We start from the raw sequence: 20,009 nt of genomic DNA, 5'->3' as shown, positions 1-20,009 counted from the left end.
TTAAAGAATAGAGATTTATTAAAATGTTACTTGTAAAATTGGCCAAATTTCTTGGTTCGCCCCCAATATATTGTGTTCCTCAGAATTAAATGAAACATCGTATACGAATCTACGCAATATATGTAATGACGTAATGTTTGAGGAATAAAGTAGTTTACGAATGCAAGTTTTTACAAGTAGATAAAATGCTGGTCTTAGAAATCTTTTAAATTGACCAGAAAAGTCTGATAAAGTGCACGAGCAATTTTGACTCCATGAGAGAAGAAATTAAAAATAATTGTAAATTTTTTTCTTAAGACACAAGTCTCTGTATTTACCACATTATAGCATTTCTATGGTTTCACAGCAGGAAATTAAAATTAAAATTAAAATTAAAATTGAAATTAAACACCTACTATTCGCTGCCAATCAGGACTTGGGAAATAGCTACAATTAAATTTTTACATAAACGCACAAATAGCCCCTGTTAGCAAATAACACTATCATTTGAGCATCCGTAGGAACGAAAAACAGACTAAGGTAATGAAATTATTTTTATGACGTATTTATAAAAACGTTTATCCTTTTGATGACAGCTAAAGCTATACTGCATATACTATTTGTACACTTATCTAGCTACGTTTACATTTTTTATGTAACTAATTTTATCGCTACTACGTACAAGATTTATACTCTGCATAAGTTGAGGAAGTGTTTTATGGTAGTAGTAGATAGAAAAGCCTTGTCTACAGCATTTCAGAGAGCTCAAGTGAAGCTTTTCTTGTATCGTATTTTTTTTTGTCTTCTCAATAAAAATTTCCCTCCTGAAAAAAATTCTAGAAAATTAAACATTTTACTCTATTTTCAGACTTTTTATCTAAAACCATTGGTCGTTAAAAACATTTTCACTTGTAATAATTAAAGTACAATTTGGATAAAAATGAAAGAGAACGCATTGGCTTAGTAAGCTCAGCTCTTCCTGAGGTACAGGACTACAAAAATTTGCACAAACAAAGTTTGCCTTAAGAGTTCTTCTCAGTTCCAAAATATAAAACCAACCATTTGTTTTTCTATCAGCACTTTTTCAAATCATTATTTCAAAATGTTTTCTTGTCTATTTTATATTACGCAAGTTACATTTGCTTATATCTTATTGCTTACTAACAAAGTATTGCCAACTTCTGTGATACGACTTACGCTCAATTCGTGCCTTCGACAATTTTATTTTGAATTTATTTTTTTCTTTCCTCGGCAATGTTATGATGAAACTCACTTGTAAATTGCCGAAGTTGCCGACAGTGATTGTTAGTATTAAATTCAAGGAAGATTAGTGAATCAATAGTTTATTTTTTCAAGTAGTTAGAGTTACATATAGTATAAATGATGCCAAAGTTATTGTAAGATATAGCGTGTCAAAGAAATAGTCCTAGGCTCCTAGCAGAGCATTTTGTATCGTTGCAAAGAGCTTGTTATATGATATGTCCTTATTAAATTTTGAGAAACATCCAATGATAACGTCATAACGTCATTCCTCATGAAAACCCGCTGTATGGCGTCATGGATATTGCACACTGTGACGTGACTTTAATTTAATCAAACGGGTCTCCATGTTGGTTTCTGCTTTCTCGTAAGGTCGTTTTAATAGAGGAGAAAATTCTAAAGAGCGGCAAAGACATTTCGAAAAAAATCATGTGTAGTTTTTCCAATCAACTCTTTGAGCCACACATGCTGGCAAAATTGGCGCAAGTAATAACAGTTCTGTTCAGTTTTATTATATTTAACTGTGTATATATAAATGGCAATTTTCAAATAAGAAAATATTAAATGTCATCTAAATCAAATTGAGTTTGTTTTTTCTTAAAGGTCAATTTATATATAATATATCTTTATAGGAGATGATACGAGCCCTTAATTGTCATATGACTTGAACAAATGACATTTTCTATTCATGTATATCGTATAACAATATAGGATAAACAATAAGGATAACAATTTTTAAGATTGTCAAGACTTACCAAAAATTGCTAATAAATCATTTCAACTATTTGCAGACACGGAAACAGCTATAAAGTTTAGTCATTCAATCAATACATGGAAAACATTGAAACGCACGTAAATGGTCTTGTCGACAATGTGGGCAATCTCAAGAAAGAAGTTTGTAATGTCAAATTTAAAACCGATTTGAATAACTTGAATTTACCTGAAATACCGAAAATGAATGGATTGTTAGACGAGCAATCGTCAAAGATTGAAGAATTGCTTAAAGAAATCGTTCAAGGAGAGAAAAAATTCAATGGAAGAATTGACGAATTGACTGCAAGCAATAACCAATTGAGGGCAGAGAATAACAGAATTACGAAAAGGTTAGAAGAAATGCAAAGGCAAATTGACGACTTGAGTGCAGACAATGAAAAATTAAATGCAAGAATTAACCAAGCGTTGGCAGGCAATGAAAAACTCAAGGCTAGAAAATAACGCATTTAAATAAATGTTTGAAAATATGCAAAGGCAATTAACGAAATGAGCCAGAACAATTCAACTTGATTCAATAATACTTTGGGCTTTCATGCTCGAACAATCTATTCACACTTTTTAAAGCAGATTTTAGACACCAAACTTATGTTACTTGACGTCTGAAAAGCACTTGATATCTATCTATAGCATCATTTACGATATAATGTTTTTAAAAATATGGCTAGTTACGCCGGTAATTGTAATTTTACTCGTAGATATAAACATTGCTTAGCTTAATAACTTCATTTACACTTGTAATAATTTGTATAAAAATAAATAAAGGAATAGCTATACACAGTAGGTCTTTTGTTCTTTATCGAGTTCTATAAAGAATTATTCATGGTGTAACTTTATTAACTATTTAAAGTAGGTTAAAACTTAAAACTACAAAACAAGTTACTCAGTTGTTTTTAAATGGCTGTAAAATCCCCCGTTACACTGGTTACAATGCCGTGTTTTCCATTCTCTCAGAAAATTGCTTAATAAAATGTAAATATATTGATAGGTGTACGAACAATTTCGATTTGTGTAATATGAGATTGTGAAACAAGCATTTCTTGTAATTATTTTCTCAAACTACATGCAAGCAAATTGGTGCAAGTCTCAAACATGCTGTTAAAAATTATTAAAAACTAATAACGATACCTTAACTGTTTTGAAAACGTCAGTTAAAATTAAATGATTTTTGTGGTATTTTGAAGCACATACAATAAAGAAAGCGTATTTACATATTACGACTTACAGATTTATTTTTATCGAAAATGTATTTCAATTGAATAAAGTAACATACAAATAATTCATTTTTGATTTATTGCACAATAAATTAATAACTAAAGAGCTCAGGTTTTAGCGTAGAAGCCATGAAGGGCTGGGGCCCAGGCAACCCCAGAGCCCTCTATTAGCAAGAGTTGGGACAAATGGTCTGGGGCGAGCGCGGAGCCGCCATTTTGGTTCCTACTTGCAAAGTTAAACTATAATAATACTATTGGAAATTGGGTTTATATGCAAAAGAAGAAGGCAATTTAAGCTTATTCCATGGTAGTATCAAATATATTAGGAATAATAGCAAGCTCTTTGCGTTTTTTTAACGATTTGCGGCAGACCTGATTTAATTTCATTGGTTTGAGCTTCGTTTGCGGTTTACTAGTTCGTGCTTCAAATTGATCGTGACCCATTGTAAGAAGTATTTTTCGTACGTGAACGTGTTTTCTCGGCTTATGTTCCGACTCTGTAAGAAGTTTTCAAGATCTTTAAGCTTGGTGACAAGCGGCAATGTTATCCTGGCATCAGTGTTATCAAATACTTGGACAAGACTTTGTTCGAAACTTCGAATCATAGTAATCATGCAGTTTTCTGTTCAAGATTTGAATGATGCTACTTGCTACTTTGGAGTTGGCATTATTTCATTTGCGATTAACTAATTCTCGCATTGCAACAGATCGTGAGCCATTGCCAGAAGAAGATTTCATGTTTTCAGTTTTTTTCTTTCGAAGAAGAGCGTAAATCCTGACACGAAAATAGGTTTTTAAAATCTTTGACTTAGCTTGGTGGCAATCGGGAATATTACTGTCAGCCATGGCAAGGCATTTGTCAACAAGAGCACTCAGGATACTATTCACTTTCATTACTTGTGCCTCACTAGCCACGAATATGCTCTCTGCACGAAGGAGTAATTTCTTTACCTCTTGCGAAATATATGTAAGAGATGATCAGGTGTTGTCGCGAAGCTGGACAAGACTTTGCATTGATACGATATAGTCATGCAATTCTGGTTTAGGAGGATCTGCAAGTAAGGTTTTCAAACATTCGTGGCAGTGACCATTTAGTTTGATGAACTGGTGGACTGCATACCCTCCAAGATGGTCCAAGCTTGACAATTCTGATGTAGAGAGATCAAGAATAAAATCGCTCGGTTCTACAGAAAACGATTGACTTTCTTCATGTTTTGATGTAGGAAAAGATTTCTCCAAGAAACAGTGTGTCTCTGATACTTCATCTGTCTCATATGAGGAAGTAGATTTTCCAGAGATGCACTGTGACACTGTGATGTTTCTTAGTGCATTTTTGAATTCCAATGCACTTGGTATTGGATTCTTGAATCTGATTGTAGAAAAAAGATTTTCTAAAGCATCTTGTGTGAAGCGGCTGGTCAGAAGGAACTTGTATTGTTTTTCCAAAATGAAGCAGTTCTGAAGTTCAAGAATGGTTTTGGTTGCTAGAATTGTTCCTGTTTGCGCAGGCCTCCACTTGGCATTTGATTCTGATCCTATTTTCAATTGGGTAAAAAGTTTAATAATCGATTCAAGGAAAGATACAACTTCTGTATGTTTTTCATGTGTGTAGAGACTGAAACCCATTTTTGGAGAACGTGATGTCATCAGGTCGTACCACAGACCAACTTGATCACAAAACCATGCTGTAGTTGTGGCATTCTTGGGCAGGACTTTTTCCTGAATAAGAAAGCGAATGGCTGCCCCAGTTTTTCTAGATAGTAGATTCTTAGCCATGCTCACTTTCATTTTTTCAAAATGCCCAGGATCACAGCATTTTTCATTCAGGTGTGGTGCAATCTTTAGATTATGCAAAGAATCATAATTAACCAGCTTTTTGATGTGGTTTATTGTGACTGCATTTGTAGGTAAATTGCACTCAGCAATGGCATACTGTGGGATGAAAAATGTTTGTCCACGAGTCAGATGATTCCTGATATTCTTCAAAACATGTGGAACATCAGGCATAAATGTAAGTCTCTGACCCTCAATAACAGGATGCTGAATGGTATTGACTATTTCCACAGTATCATTACACTGTCCCAATTCATCATTTTCTCTTTTTACTTTACAATAGATCCCAAATTCCCGAAGAACAGCCTGGTTGCCCCCTCCCATATCCATAGTGACATTATAAACTGTTAAATTGCATTCACTTGCCCTTTGAATTATCTCAATGATAATATCTTTCACTTCTTTAGCTGAGAATGAATTTCCAGTGAAGAAGTACGCAACAACTTGTTTCCATCTTGCTGTCAAACCACATAACATGAAAACCATGGCATGTGTTGCCATTGTGTCTTGCATGTCTTTTTCATTGCTGCCAGAGAGAGATCAATGGCCGATGACTGACTCAGTTCTTGTGTCAAAATCATATGATGGAATGATTGCCATTTCGTCAAGCAAAAGAACAGTCTCTTTCTTGATCTCCCATGGAGGAAGCCTTTCAATGCAAATTAACCTTCAGTATACAATATGTAGGTATTCTTATGTAGCTACTTTAGAAAGTCAAAACACAACAGTAATGCTTTTGTGTTTTCTATTAGTTTGTATGTTTACCTTCAATTGCAATGCTGCAAAAACCTCATATGTAAGACCGAGGAAAATTCAATGTGCTCCATTCGTCGATTAAGTGTTCTTATAGAAGGTAATGGATAATTCATCCCAAGTAAAGTGCTGTATCCAGTTGCTCCACATGAATATCTTATTTTTATAGCACTTTCAATTGTGTTATTTGACCACCTAACTAAAAATAAAAAAATCAAATGTAAATTTTAAACTTATATTTAATATATTTGTTTTTAGTGTGGAAGTGCAAAATTTCATTAATATACTTCATCAATTTAAAAATGGTATTGCTTAACCTTTTCCATAACCAGGCTTCTTGGAAAGGTAGGCTATTTGGTCTTCATTAAATAAAGCAGATATGTTGTTTGCTAGGTTTTTATGATTTTCTTTTGCTTTTATCAGCTCTTTCTTCAACATTTCCGATTCCTCTCGCAGCTTTGTGTGACTTTGACTATTTGTGCTACTTTGAGGATTGTTCAAGTCCAACTCAGTCACAGTCATTGTAGAGTGTACAGAGTCGAGATTATTATCATCTTCGCTACTAGCACTCTCAATGGCAACAGGTTGTGGTGACACTATGTGAACAAGAAGGTAAACATGTGTATATTTCCTATTGGTTAATAATTTATAATGTACTGAAGATGCCAAAACGTTAGAGTACTGACCAGTGTTCACTTTTAATTCTCGTTTAGTTGGACTCTTTCTTCGCAGCACAGGCTTTCGATGTGTGAACAGAGTTGGTACTGCATTTGGTCGAAGTTTGCCGGGGATTTTAGGCTCGAATTGATTCGCTTCGAAGTGAACCTTAAGGAGCCGTACCACAATATCACAACACACAAATGCAAATTTGTTGTCAATATTTATTAAAAATTTTAAAATTTACATTGTCGTTGTCATGTTAATTATCTAAAGAACAACAAGAGTATAATTGCCTCGCAAAGTCTCGCCGACGCCGTGTTAAAGTTCTCTCTTTTTATTGCACAAAGCCATTTCTTTCGTTTTTCGTTGTTTCTCGACCCTGAGGGTATGCGGTACATTTTGTATCCGTCAGATGAACGATTATTGCACCCACACGCGCAACAAAACACCATATTTATCTTAATAACTGTGAACACTAATAATAATCGCTATGTAAACACTAGTACAAGTTTCAAAAGTAGGAACCAAAATGGCGGGTTTTGATCAGATGACCGAAACTGACCAATCAGCGTGTACAAATAAGAGAACAATACATGTCCCAACTCTTGTACTATAGAGGGCTCTGGGCAACCCACTTAAAGCAGTAAAAAGGGGCCACCCACTAGTCAAATTGCGTAACAAATCAGAGCAGACGCATTCATCGTCTAAAAGAAATTGGAAGTGAAATTAGACACATTTTAATTCATGGTAATGCCAGCCTTGAATTTTTCAGAAAATCAAGCCAGCTTCTTGACTTATCTTAAGAATTAGCTTAGAAATGTCCGTTGACTTAACAAAGAAAAGCGTTGATAATGTAAGTTTTAAAAAGATTACTAAAAAATCTATAGCAACAACAGCTGCTCCGATCTATTGTCGACTAACAATCAATAGCAAACAAATAGTTGATGTTCAAACAATTGAAAACTTTGTGACTTGATATTTCCTGAAGATCCAAACTTCTGCTAAAAAAAAACAAAGGATAAAAGAGCGTTCATGAACAATTTATCGTTGATCTGACAATTGAAAACAATTATGAGCTTTTAGCTACTCGTTTGTATAAATGTCACGTTTATAAGGCCTGAGTATGTAATAATCGTATAAGTGGTGACGATAACTTAACGAAGAAATCAAAAATTTATGAAAGAAAGATGTTGGGATGGGCCAATGCAATTTGAAAAACCAAGTTTTGTCAAGATTTTAAAATTCCCAGGACTCATTGAAAGTTTTTGCTGCATTCAATCAAAGATACAATCAAAGAAATTGATTTTCTTAAATTTTAAAACTTTCCGTTTTGCGAGAAATTCGATGGAGCCGATTCATTAATTGTGAAGAATTAAATAAAAGAATTGTCCTTCATTTATATCCTTCATGATTGAGCTTATTCTCAATAAGCTTTTCACTTAAATTTTCTCTAAGAGCCATATAACATTTATTTAAATAAATATAGTCAGCACCTTGATGTAGTACGTCGGGGAATCTCATATAATACAGGGTGAATAAAAAAGAGATCTTTAGAAATTAAACCTATATGTTTATTATTTCATATTTATATGCTGTCCTACTCGTACATATACACAAGTTTTTTAGCCCATGAAAATTTTACATGACTGGAACTTTTTGAAATATGCCTTGTAGGAAATTGATTGAATTTGCATGTTTACGGACCAGCAGGACCTGCATTTGTGATTTGGCTTTAAAATTTTGGTAATAATATGATTTCTAAAAGTATTTTTATACACCCTGGAATTTTCATTGCAAATATACAATCGTCGAATGAATTAATTTTACGTTTTTTTAATTCACTGCATGTTGATCTTGAAATCGATTGTTCAGCGAGCAACTGCATTGGGATTACGTGGAAAGCAACCATTCCCAAAGGAGTCGAAGGAGAAAGAGATTTTCGCCATATTAGAAGCCAAACAGTTTGTTTCCTACAGTAAGCCATGTATTCGGTTTGCGTGTTTGTGTGCCTGTGTATGACTGGCCCTAGTGGAATTCCTTTTGTTGTATTACAATATATGTGAATTCAACGAGTCCAATTATCGGGCATCGCTTAGTTTATAAATTCAAATGAGAAATGATAAACATGTATAAAAATGCTGGTAAATTACATAAATGTGTTATTAGCTCACTTTTTTCCTAGAGGGTTGACGGGGAAACGTGCTTCAAAAATATAAGTAAAGGATAAAGTGGTTAAAGAGGTAATCGAAGTGTAAACGAACGGGATATACTTTGCGAAATCGGTCTGATTGCGATTTCAAGAAAGGAGAACAATCTTTTCCATCCTTGTTGTAAAAGAATTCGTTACAGAACTTCTGTATTTGCTGTTTATTGTATGAATATATAGTATTTACGAAGTTCTAATCAGGTTGGAAAATTTTGATAGCCTTGTCGACTAACGGAAAGTATTACTTGATTATAGTTTCATCTATGTGCTTCGAAAATTCTAGTTTTTATGAATAAATTGTGTGTCATATCTTTAAACCGTTGTAAAATTTAAGTAAATTTGCTTCTTTCTGCGAACTGTTTAAAAATGATAGTACGAAATGGTAAATTATACAAGATGAAAAAATCATGTTATACACTTAGTAATGCAGTTTTTATTGTTCTGTCAAGTTTAATTCGGAACTTGCATGTTTGTTTCAGGAAAATCATCGAGAAGACGAACCTTTATGACCAATAAAATGTTTGTAGTTTGGATTCGTTGTAAACGCAGTTGTTCATGCATGTAACAGCGAAGGGCCTCGCTGTTATGTGTGTTGTCAGCTACATTTAATCCGAATCAATTCTACTGTAAACATTTTATTGATGTGGCTCCTCACGTTGGATGGAAGATATTAGTGATGCTTTCTGTTTTGTGTTTACCTTATACTTCAAAGTTCAAAACATAAAATCTACTTCTATATCGAAGTCGAACATCTTTTTAGGATTGGTAATATTGACAGCAATATTTAGTCGGAGGTATAGTGACATGGCAATACTTATGTGAATGTAATGAATACTGGACAAAGTGTACCAAAACCTTAGTGTGGGTTTGTTGATAAACAGCAATGCTATTTAGCATGCAATGATGCACCGTGGTGATGTAAAGAAGATGATAAACTATGCAATGTTGAACGTGTGAAAGTTACAAAATGTAGGTTTTGGATTGCACTTGGATATGACGCAATATTTGGTTTGTCTCGTGTTCGTAAAATGAAAGTCATTCAGAAAGGAGATACGGGAAATATGATGTACACATTGGTGTTACCAAGATTGAGCGTACGCTAACACCACGGCTAACAATGACAAAATATTCTTTGGTATAAGACGAAAAACATGGCTAAAATGCATTTAAAAAATTGAACAACTAAATTCACTAATTATGTTTCAACAACAAGTAAGAGAATATTTGGTGCATAGTTGACGCACAGAAAAGTCGAAAGTTTTCTACAGAAATTAATGATGCTGTCAAATTTATATATGTTTATGTATTGTGAAGTGAGATCATGGTACCTTTGCATATTCTCATTTTACTTGAAAGCATCTTAAATTTTATTCATGTTGATTTATATGTTATTTTTGTCATGATGATGTTATTGTTGACATTGACAGAACAACTTAAGAAAATACGACAGCTCATCTATAATGCACGATGAAAATTTAGATAAGCATGCTGCTCACCTATATTGCATGATGAGCGTTCATCATCCACTATATATATGAGCAGTGCTCTTTTAGTATTTGATAATAAATACAGACGTTCTTCCCCATTATCAATTGTAGGACTAATACCATATTGAAATGCCATTACTGCATGTGCATGCACTGGCGTTTACTACTTAAGGAAAACGTAATATTTTTTCTTGTATTAATGAAAGTTTCCCTTCTTATTTCGAATAGCGGCATGCAGTGCAATACTATTTGCTTCTACTAATGAATTTATTGAATCGAAAACACTTTCATTGCTAAGATACTATTGAAAACTTTGCAGCTAGCTAACATGGATGTGTAAATGATCAGAAAATTTTTGAATATATGTCATCTAAAAGTGCTTGTCGGAGTTGTTTATTGCAAGACCTTTGAAGAAAGAACTATACATGCAAAATTTAGTGATGAAATTTGATTAAATTTGTTAGCACAGAATTTTTTTGGACTTACTGTGTAGGAAAACTAGAAATTTCCATGTATACGTCGTTTCATTTTGTATACAGCAAACATTGCTTTTATCAATTTTATCGAATATTAGAAGACAAAAATTTCTTGCTGTTATGCTACAAGTGTTCATTACTTGTACTACAACTTCTTTTGTGCAACTAGCTACAATTGCTTACAATGACACCAAACAACATATGAATTCTTTTTATTATACTTTGAAAGACTTTTAACTGTGGTAAAATTCAGTTTCAAACAGAGAACATAGTATGTTATAACTCTTATTTAGCTTCTTAATTCTCTTGTAAAATATATGCTTTTCTCAAAACATCAATTGGAAGTTTTAAAATGTAAAACTGTTTGATCCAAATTTATAACCTCCGCTGTGTGAGATGTATCTTACAAAATCTCTTCAGGAAATGGAATTATAACGGATAAGTGTACGAAAAATTTCGATTTAAAAACATGTGAAACAATCATTTTTGTATTTATTCTATCAAACTACCCGGAGGGAAATTTAATGCAAGTATTAAGCATGCTATTCAAAACAAGACGTCTGCTTAGGCGTACACTCGTTCTCTAGTGATCAAATAATTTCCGTTTAGACGATCAAAACATGAAAAAGTGTCGAGAAATGAGCTGACGGCGTGTGATTTTTGCGGTTTCTTAATTCGAGCAACATTCCAAAGTGTTTGGATCGGACCACTGCGGCCATTTAATTGATCAAACATTTGAGAAACATTAAGTAGTTTGATTAAATATCATCAAGAAAGTAGTGTTACATACGTCTAAAATTTGTCTACTTTCCCCTGAAATAGTGCATATTTTCTTGGCGATCGATGTTTGTTTTTACTTTTGGGAAAGAGAGTTCCGTCAAAAAAATTTATTTCCTGTCGTTTTTAGACAATTTTATCTGCATTTTACCATGTTTAGCTTATACCTAGCGAGATATCTATGTGGAAAAACGTATTTCGACAAGAATCGAGACTACTACAAGACATAAAATGCTAAAAAATAGATAAAAAAATTTTATTTGAATGTTTTCAGTATTATGAACTTCTTTTTCATAAATACATCTTTTACGTGCATCATTGTTGTCTTTTTCGTTTAAAAAATGTTCATTGGGTCTTTTTAATGGCATATTACAGGGTTTATATAAAAGTAATATGATACATAAATTAGAACAATAAAAAGGAAATAAGATCATCTGTATCACCTATTATTTCATTCATACTGAAGATGGCATCATGAGATGTCGAAACATGTCTATTTTCAAAAAAGTTGTCGTTTATATTAAATGTGAATATTTGATTGTCCATTACTAAAAATGCCTCACAATGTCAGATGCAAAATCGTCTTTTTTAAAAAAAAACAATACTAAAAGAGGATTATGATATAAATCAGTCACGTTCTACGATAGATTTGACCTGTTTCAATTTCATGACAACAGCATAACGAAACCGACAACTCATCTTGAAATTTTAAATTCAATATGGGTTGACATTAAAAAGTAAGTGTTTTTTAAAAATTTAAGACAAATCTTTGAACTACAAAAATTAATCTTTGTGGTCAAAGCTTCATGTTATGCAAATATAACCGAGCCAAATGAGGTTAGTTATAGCTGGTGGAATTGTTTTCATTCCAGCCACGTGACAAATAACACGTGGTATTGTATTTATTCTGAAAATATTGTGACATCAGTTTATGATGTCATAAAAATTTTTTATAATTTTGTGAAAGCCCTATTGCTAATGCGTATGTAATATACACGACTAGTTTTTTAAAATAGACATGTTTCGACATGTCATATTGCCATCTTCAGTATAAGTGAAATAATAAATAACACAAGATTTATATAAAAAGGTTTGTATAAGGTTTTTATAAGGTTTGTATCATATTACTTTTATATAAACGTTGTGTTATTTATTATTTCACTTATACTGAAGATGACATGTCGAGACATGTCTATCATAATAAATTAAAAATTAAAGATAATAACGATCAGGCGTCAGCATATAAGGAACCTATCTCTTAGTACCACTGATAGATTAAAGAAGAACAAGTTGGACGGCAACAAAACAAGGTTAGATATTTTCCTTTTATCATAATAATGATCAGATGAGTAAGTCAACTTTGTCATTGCCCCGTCTTTTGCTGCGTTTCAGTGACAATGTGTTGTGAATGTAAAATTGTTGTGAATTTTTTAAGAGTTCTTCAATCTCAAATATGTCGCAAAATACTTTAGCTGTTTTAAAAAAAGTAAGACCAGATGATAGATTAGAAATTTCACATTTAACTGGTGCTAAGTTTATTGCTTGGAGTTTTGTTAGCGAACGCGAGGATAATTTGTGCTATCGGGTTTTGTATTATGTCAAATGTTAACAACCATCATAATTTATTATTTCACTTATACTCAAGATGGCATCATGAGATGTCGAAACATGTCTATAGTGCTTCTATGGAAACATTATTTACGACATAGCACAAAAATACGAAGGAAAGGTCTCCCTATCAGAAATGCGGAAGTTTGAAAAGCTTCAAACCAAACAAAGGAAAGCAGAACTAGATGCTATGTTTCTTAAAGATTGTCTTTCACTCGGCGTTTATCCAAAGTTTCTCTGCTTTCCACTACCAAATGTCAACAACCAAGATAATTTATTATTTCACTTATACTAAAGATGACATCATGAGATGTCGAAACATATCCATTTTAAAAAACTAGTCGTACATATTAAATGCGTATTAGCAATAGTGCTTCTACGAAATTATATAAACAATAAGGATAACACTTTTTAAGATTGTTAAGATTTATCATGAATTGCTAATAAATATTTTCAACTATTTACAGACACGGAAACAGCTATAAAGTTTAGTCATTCAATCGATACATGGAAAACATTGAAACGCACGTACATGGTCTTGTCGACAATGTGGGCAATCTCAGGAAAGAAGTTTCTAATGTCAAATTTAAAACCGAATTGAATAACTTGGTTTTACCTGAAATACCGAAAATGAATGGATTGTTAGACGAGCAATCGTCAAAGATTGCAGAATTGCTTAAAGAAATCGTTCAAGGAGAGAACAATTTGAGAACCGAGAATAACCACCTCAGTGCAAGAATTGACGTTTTGACTGCAAGCAATGACCATTTGAGGGCAGAGAATAACGAATTTAGGCAAATGTTAGCAGGTATGCAAAGGCAAATTAACGAATTGAGGGCAGTCAATGAACAACTCAGGGCAAGAATTGACCAAGTGATTGCAAGCAATGACCATTTGAAGGCAGACAATGACAAACTCAGGGCGAGAAAATAACGCATTTAAATAAATGTTTGCAGATATGCAAAGGCAATTAACGAAATGAGCCAGAACAATTCAACTTGATTCAATAATATTTTGGGCTTTCATGCACGAACATTATATTCACACTTTTTAAAGCAGATTTTAGACAGCAAACCTATGTTACTTAACGTCTGAAAAGCACTTGATATCAGTCTACAGCATCATTTACGATGTAATGTTTTTAAAAACATGGCTAGTCACGCTGGTAATTGTAATTTTACTCGTAGATATAAACATTGCTTCGTTTAATAACTTCATTTACACTTGTAATAATTTGTATACAAATAAATTAAGGAATAGCTATACACAGTAGGTCATGTGTTCTTTATCGAGTTCTATAAAGAATTATTCATGGTGCAACTTTATTAACTATTTAAAGTAGGTTAAAACTTAAAACTACAAAACAAGTTACTCAGTTGCTTTTTAAATGGCTGCAAAATCCCCCGTTACACTGGTTACAATGTCGTGATTTCCATTCTCTCAGAAAATCACTTAACAAAATGTAAATAAAATTGATAGGTTTACGAACAATTTCGATTTGTTTAATATAGGATTGTGAAATATGCTTTTTCTGTAGTTATTTTCTCAATTTACATGCAAGCAAATTAGGTCCAAGTCTCAAACATGCTGTTAAAATTTATTAAGAACTAATAACGATACCTTAACTATTTTGAAAACGTCAGTTAAAATAGAGTGAGTTTTGTGGTATTTTGAAGCACAAACAATAAAGAAAGCATATTTTCATTTACGACTTACAGATTTATTTTTATCGAAAATGTATTTCAATTGAATAAAGTAACATACAAATATTTCATTTTTGATTTATTCCAAAATAAATTATTAACTAAAGAGCTTAGGCCTTAAGGTAGAAGCCATACAGAGCCGGATTAAGAGCTGTGCCCCGAGCCGGATTAAGGGTTGGGCTCCGGGCCACCCACCAAAAAGCGGTAAAAAGGGGACACCCGCCAGTAAAATTGCGTAACGAATCAGAGCAGACGCATTCATTGTCTGAAAGGAATTGGAAGGGAAAGTAGACACGTTTTAATTTACGGTAATGCCAGCCTTGAACTTTTCAGAAAATCAATCCAGCCTCTTGACTTATCTTAAGAATAGAAAAGAAAAGATTAGAAAAGATTTGATGGTGTAAATTTAAAAAGATTACTAAAAAATTTAGAGCAACAACAGCTGCTCCGATCTATTGTGGACTAACAATCCATAGCGAACAAATAGTTGATGTTTGTTAGATTTTAACCTTTATTCTTGGATTAGTATTGATTTTACAATAATCTTTTTCTACTAAGGACCTGTTCATATGAGACGGGCCAGCCCGCTTAAGCCGGGCTAGGTAGCTTTGCCGATATATTGCCTCATATATTATTTTACAATGTTTTTGAAATTGTTTTCCTATGAAGAGCGGGTCAGCCCGGCTTGGCGAGATTGCTTGAAGGAAGCGATATTTTGCCATATGAATGCGAATACAAATTGGCCAGGCAAACTAGCTAGCCTGGCTTTAGCGGGCTGGCTCGTCTCATATGACTGGCCCTAAGAACAACAAAAATATATATACACACCAGATGTACGTAAAATCGTTCGATTGTCACGTGTCCACTGATCTATATCTAATGAACTAAATTAACATTAACTTTAACAAATGAAATACTTTATGTTATATTGTATCATGTTAACAATGATCAAACTGTTGAAAACTTTGGCGTTGTCACTAAAACCTAGTCAAGTCTTGATTTAGTTTTAATAAGTGTAACTTATGATACAAGCGACAAAAACGGAGTTCATGCTAACAATAATACTAGCTCTAATCAACGAACAGTTCCAGGGACTATGGCCATGTGACCACCGGAAAGGTGTGGAAAATTTATCCATATCGTTTCTTTTACTTTTACTTTTACTTTTGGAATTTGGGAAGTTTCCTGTCAGTTGTTGATAAATCTATCACTTTCCTTGATTAATGCCTGTTAGCCTACCAGGTTATTTCAGCACGTTTTAACATTTTCGATCACCTATCAGAGATGTCCCCAGAAGAATTCAAAGGAATAACGCTGAAAACTCGTTCTTGCCCATCCTGAATCCGTGATGATTTTGATAACTTCCTTGAAGGCGAGTTATGTCACTATGTTGCATATGCCAAATTCTTCGAACATGTCAAACCAGACGACATTGGCTGCAAGTTCTTCTTGATCAGGCTAATCATGTCCTAATGCTAGCAGACTTCCTTTTCCGACTTTGACATTGCCTTGAAAATTTATCTTGTAGTTGATGGTCACCAGGCACGTCAATAGTTCAATTCCAGGCCAATTTAACGATAAGGACCATAGAATCTGACGTCATGTGTGACTTGGATCTATCTGTTATCATTAAGGAGTTTGCAGTACAAAAATCAAGAAAGGGTAATGTGTAATGTTTGCACACTGTCAGAAGATGAACTTTAGATATGATGGCGGTAAAGATGATTGTATTGTATTGTTATAAAAAGGCCCAAATGTGTTTGCCCTTCTTTTTTGGACACGTGGGCTGATTTCAGACTCAAAGAGGTGTTTATTATTGTAGTATTTTTTGATAGCTATTATTTTTGCTTTTCTCTGAAAACTAGGAATATCACATGCACTCGAGTATTTTGGCTGAGTTTTTCTACCAAATTCTGAATTTTGGGAAATACGTCTAGGAGAGTTCTTTCTTATAATAATCAACTATTAACGTGGCAATTTTTTAAGCAACATGAGGTTTAAACCAAAAAAAGGCCCCCCACCATAAAGTGGGCCCCATGCCTTCAATGAGGTTAATAAAGCTCTGATGAGCATGCACTGTATCAACAACGTACAGGGGTTGCATGATTTTAAGACGTATAATAGAAAAGCAGAATCATCACATACAATTTTTGACGCAGTTCCGCTCGGTGACGCAACGGAAGAATTATTTACTCGTAGATATCATCAAATTAAAGGAAATCAATCTCAAGAGCCGGATCGATTTTATCATAATACTCAAGATACTTCATATGCTAAATCAATGATTAAAATCATTCAATTAGGATAAGTGTTATTTCTCTGATATTTGTGGTTTCTTTTATTTCACGGTTTCATATGTTTTTTATTTGCTAAGCATATACGAAATTATATTCCAAATCTGATATGTTTCTGCCCCATGCAAAGCTTCTTTCACGATACTTGATACGGTGTATCCTGATAGAAGCTGAAACGTTAGTCTAGATGATTTTTATAAGTTCAGATTTTTTTAAAAGGACTAAAATTTGTGGGCAAAATCAGAACGAATAAAAGATTTAATTAGAGAAAACAATACTATAGTTGAAACACGAATGAGTTCAAAAAATGAAACTATTTTTAAAGCATTCAAAATAAATCATTTCATTGTACTTTTTCTTAGGTAAAAAAAAACAAAGGATAAAAGAGCATGCATGAACTATTTATCGTCCTGTTTGTGTGCCTGTTTATGTCTAGCCCTAGTGGAATTCCTTTTGTTCTATTGGAATATATGCGAATTCCACGAGTCCAATTATCGGGCATCGCCTTTTCATCAATTCAAATGAGGAATGATAAACATGTATAAAAATGCTGGTAAATTACATATATGTGTTGTTAGCTCACTTTTATCTTAGAAGATGACGGGGAAACGTGCTTCAAAAATGTAAGTATAGGATAAAGTGGTTAAAGAGGTAATCGCAGTGTAAACGAACGGTATATACTTTGCAAAATCGGTCTGTTTGCAATTTCAAGAAAGGGGAACAATCTTTTCCATCCTTGTTGTAAAAGAATTCGTTACAGAACTTCTGTGTTTGATGTTTATTGTATGAATATATACTATTTACGAAGTTCTAATCAGGTTGGAAAATTTTGATAGCGTTGTCGACTAACAGAAAGTATTACTTGATTATAGTTTCATCCATATGCTTCGAAGATGCTAGTTTTTATAAATAAAGTGTGTTTCATTTCTGTAAACCATTGTAAAATTTAAGTAAATTTGCTCCTCTCTGCAAGCTGTTTGAAAATGATCGTACGGAATGGTAAATTATACAAGATGAAAAAATCATGTTATACACCTAGCAATGCAGTTTTATTCTTATGTCAAGTTTAATTCGGAACTTGGATGTTTGTTTTAGGAAAATTTTGGTTGAATTAAGTTCATCATCGAGAAGACGAATCTTTATGACCAATAAAATGTTTGTCTGTAGTTTGGATTCGTGACAAATGCAGTTGTTCATGTATGTAACAGCAAAGGGCCCCGCTGTTACGTGTGGGGTCAGCTACATTTAATCCGAATCAATTCTACTGTAAACATTTTATTGATGTGGCTCCTCACGTTGGATGGAAGATATTAGGGATGCTTTCTGTTTTGTGTTTATCTTATACTTCAAAGTTCAAAACATGAAATCTACTTCTATATCGAAGTCGAAAATCTTTTAGGATTGGTAGTATTGACAGCAGTATTTAGTCGGATGTATAGTGACATGGCAATACTTATGTGAATGTAATGAATACGGGACAAAGTGTACCATAGCCTTGGTGTGGGTTCGTTGATAAACAGCAATGCTAGTTGGAATGCAATGATGCACCGTGGTGATGTAAAGAAGATGATAAACTCTGCAATGTTGAACGTCTGAAAGTTACAAAATGCAGATTTTGGATTGCACTTGGATGTGACGCCATATTTGGTTTGTCTCGTGTTAGGAAAATGAAAGTCATTCAGAGAGGAGATACGGGAAATATGATGTACACATTGGTGTTACCAAGATTGTAGTAGTCAAGTCTACGATACGTGAAAAGTGTTATCCGAGAAGAAAACAAGAGTAGATGAGTTGTCAACTATTCAGGTTTATCGTTGATTATTTTATAATAGAGAATGCTTGACATACACAACACAAGGCAATTGCATGCGTAATACTGTTTTGAATGTGAAAAGACGTTTTTTTCTTTCTTTGAGTATCGTATCGTTTCCTAAATACAGAACCATTTCCCTTACGTCGAAGTTCCTTTGCATTTTAAATTGTTAGATTCCCTAGCGTTTTAACGATAAGTGCATGTTGTAAAGGATTTTCGACGTAAATTTTGACTGAGTTATCATCGAAAAATGATTACAATAAAAAGGTTTATCCACTTCTTTAAAATGGGGAGTTAGGGATTAGATTCACCACATCAAGAGTAGGGATTCAAACAATTTTAATTCTACACGAAAGCAACATAAACTCGTAAGTTTTTAGAAAAATCAGGTCTTTTTCATAAAATAACTTCAAAATGCTGCATGGAGTTGGCAAGTATGACGTGATGAATTTATCAAAAGCTGTCGTTCAGCTGGAAAGTGACTCTTCTGGTAACTTGACCATAGGTATTACACACGCATCTACGCAGAAACATACTTGAAAGAACATTGAAAGAACTTGAACACTTCGCTTCAAGAAGACTAAAGAGAACTGCAAAAAGCCAACAAAGAGAAAACATTTTGACTTTATCAAAAATTTTGCTTTGATGGATTGGAGCCTTATTCACTTCACAGTTTTATCGTGTGCATAGAGAGATATTGTTACAAGATTTAACATTTTGCAGCTATAACGTTGACCACAGTGATTCAAACAGCATATAATTAGTATGCATTTTTTAATTAGGTGTACAAAAATTCGCATTTTAAAGCTTTGATAATGAGCACAGTGAAGCACATAGCGCATGCTTAGGTTGCATTTTTCAAGTAAGTTAAAATCTGACTTGACTGCCCCATTTTAAAGATTGCCTAAAAAAAGCAAACCAGCACCTTGAATGATAAGTGGAAATGTGGAATGATCAATTAAGCTCCAAGAAGAGAACTAACTTGTCCTTAATAGTTTGCTTTTTAAAAAATTTCTTTTCTTTTGAAATGTCAATCTATTAAATGGATTCGTCAAAACCAGTGCATGATGCTGCCAAAGTATAAGACTATCTGGATTAGCCGTCAGAAACTTAAAAAATGCAAAATTGTTTTATAATTTTCGTTTTGTTTAAACATCTGAAAAGCCGAAGTTACT

General features: G+C 33.4%; 3 long non-coding RNA genes across 3 annotated transcripts; all 3 read left to right on the top strand.

The window, feature by feature from the left end:
* The first annotated feature begins 469 nt into the window (after nucleotides 1–469).
* LOC124434415 lies at nucleotides 470–2,793 on the top strand. Its single transcript, XR_006944769.1, has 2 exons — nucleotides 470–519; nucleotides 2,031–2,793. It is a non-coding gene; the product is annotated as an uncharacterized LOC124434415 (long non-coding RNA).
* A 3,068-nt stretch (nucleotides 2,794–5,861) lies between these two features.
* LOC124435051 lies at nucleotides 5,862–6,713 on the top strand. Its single transcript, XR_006944977.1, has 4 exons — nucleotides 5,862–5,910; nucleotides 6,069–6,155; nucleotides 6,234–6,422; nucleotides 6,524–6,713. It is a non-coding gene; the product is annotated as an uncharacterized LOC124435051 (long non-coding RNA).
* A 5,878-nt stretch (nucleotides 6,714–12,591) lies between these two features.
* On the top strand, nucleotides 12,592–14,289 carry LOC124434542. The gene is made up of 2 exons (XR_006944817.1): nucleotides 12,592–12,726; nucleotides 13,492–14,289. It is a non-coding gene; the product is annotated as an uncharacterized LOC124434542 (long non-coding RNA).
* Nucleotides 14,290–20,009: the final 5,720 nt, after the last annotated feature.

Source organism: Xenia sp. Carnegie-2017, unplaced genomic scaffold, assembly GCF_021976095.1.
Source record: "Xenia sp. Carnegie-2017 unplaced genomic scaffold, XeniaSp_v1 HiC_scaffold_14, whole genome shotgun sequence".
In the NCBI taxonomy this organism is placed as follows: Eukaryota; Metazoa; Cnidaria; class Anthozoa; order Malacalcyonacea; family Xeniidae; genus Xenia; species Xenia sp. Carnegie-2017.
Note: the sequence above shows the minus strand (reverse complement) of the source record. Positions and strands in the feature narration are given on the sequence as shown.